This window comes from Fragaria vesca, linkage group LG2 (assembly GCF_000184155.1).
Source record: "Fragaria vesca subsp. vesca linkage group LG2, FraVesHawaii_1.0, whole genome shotgun sequence".
Lineage (NCBI taxonomy): Eukaryota > Viridiplantae > Streptophyta > Magnoliopsida > Rosales > Rosaceae > Fragaria > Fragaria vesca.
In genome coordinates, this window is record NC_020492.1 from 10,533,336 (window position 1) to 10,535,775 (window position 2,440).

Sequence of the window (2,440 nt, forward strand, 5' to 3'; positions counted from 1 at the left end):
CCTCCCCGGCAAGTCCGCCGAATTCCAGTTTTCCGACGAGATCGATTTTGTATGAAGTTTTGGGTGATCTCGCCGTAAAACTAGAATTCGGCGGACTCGCCGGGGAGGGAAAGTGGTCGGGGACGCTGCTGGAGTCCGCTGGGGTGGAGGCGCGCCCTCGCCGGCGCCGTATGATGGCGAACGGACGGACGTCCGCACTTTAAGGCCGGTGCGGACGTCCGCTCCATATCCGGCCTGTATATATATAGGTAACCTTACCATGCTTAGGAATCCCTCTTCCCGATTCCTATAAAATAGTAGAAACCAATGCCTCTGAAATAGGTTATGGAGGTATTCTCAAACAACAACTTTCTCCTAATCATCTTGAGCAAATTGTTCGTTTTCATTCTAAGATTTGGAATCCAGCCCAATCAAATTATAGTACTATCAAAAAAGAAATTTTATCAATTGTTTTATGTATCAGTAAATTTCAAGATGATTTATTAAATCAAAAATTTTTAGTCCGAGTTGATTGTAAAAGTGCTAAAGATGTTTTAGAAAAAGATGTTCAAAACATTGTTAGTAAACAGATCTTTGCCCGTTGGCAAGCAATTTTAAGTATCTTTGATTTTGAAATTGCATTCATTAAAGGCAGTGATAATCATATCCCTGATTTCCTAACTCGTGAATTTCTACAGGGCGCCACAACATGAAGTCTAGCTCATCCAAAGGGAGAAATCCCAGAAAATCGAAAGCTACGGTATCTTCTTCAGTTAAGCCAGAATCACCTGAGTCAAAATCAAACATAGTTCCTTTTACAAGTCATTCTCCTGTTGCTTTAGTTAACCAATATAGTGCTCTTGGTAGCACCCTTAGTCAAAATAAACCCAGTTACCAATCAGCTTTAGTCAACCAGTTCGACCCTTACAAATCAGGCTCCTCATCTAACCTTCCAGTTAATTATAAAAAATCATCCCCTTACATTATCAGGGCTGAGCATGGCCTATTTTACATTGAACCCACATTGAGTCATCTAAAAAATCATGTTTCTTTAATAAAAAGTTATTTTGGTCCAACCTCTCATTACCCTCCAGGTAAATCCCCATTAGCATTTTATAAAGACATTCTGTATAAAACCGAGTCAATATTCATTAAGCCAATCCTTGATCCAAAAGACCAATCTAAGATATTATATCATTCCCTTTATATAATCTGAATCATGTCACTAGCCCAATGGGGTGATCCCCCCTCTACTCCCCACACATTAGACACACTCACATTTACCTATCATGATTACATCGAAGCGTGGGATAAAATATTCCTCTATCAAACCGAGGATTTTAGTCATTCGTGGTTCCTCAATTTCGATAGAAGATTCAACCACCAATTCCCTATGTGGTTTGGTAATTGGTGGAATGACCATGGTTGCCCTTATGATCTTCTCCCATTACAACTCCAAAATGCAGTCACGAAATTTACTACAGTTATGACCTTTTTAGAATATGAAAAGAGGTTTTCTGCCACTCTCCAATTCATGGCCAAGTATAAAATTCCTTGGATTATGAAATGGCAATACAAAATTGAACCTGAAGAATACATGGTTATAAGACAATTCCTAGTAAAATGGTGGGATAAATTTGACCCTGAAAGAGTTTTAACTCAATTCAGTGAAGAATTCACAGTTATTCCCTCGAGTTCAAAAACTCTGGTTTCCATTCAGCCAGCTCCTCCGATCTCGCAGTTAACATCTCCAACTCCTCAGTCACCATCTTCTTCCAAGAAGACAAATCAGTCATCATCTTCTTCTAAGAAGAACAAAGTCTCCAGTTCATCTTCATCTTCCAAAGCAGAAGAATTAAAAGATCTGGCTAAGCAATTACTACAAGAAGCAGCAAATTAATCCACAGATGATGAAGAAGAACATTCTCCATCAGAATCATCATCATCACACAGTCATCAAAGTTCCCCTAATCAACCAAAAAGATGGGCAGATTATGAAGATAATCAAGACCTTTATGCTGAGTTTGATTAAATTCCAGTCAAGACCATCCCAGTCAGTAAATCAGCAAGTAAATCACATAACAGACAGTCCACTATTCATCAACAGTAAATCATATGACCAACAGTTACTCTGTGACAGACAAGTTACTATTCACCAACAGTCACTTTTTACTATTCATCACATTTGTAATTTCTATTTATAGAGGCCTCCGGCTTCATTGTAAGGCAGGCTTTATTTTTCTCTTCTTCTCCTCTCCTCTCTTCCCATTCTCTTTCCAGTAAAATACTCATGTAAACAGAGCCCTTGCTCTTACATATGCATTGATTTAAATTTGAAAGTTTGTAATTCTGAGTTCATCTATCAATCAAAAACTGCCTTTTAACTATATGTAAAATTTTATATGTAACCTTTTGAAATTTTATAAATAAAATTTTATATACAATGCTGATCAGGTGCGGA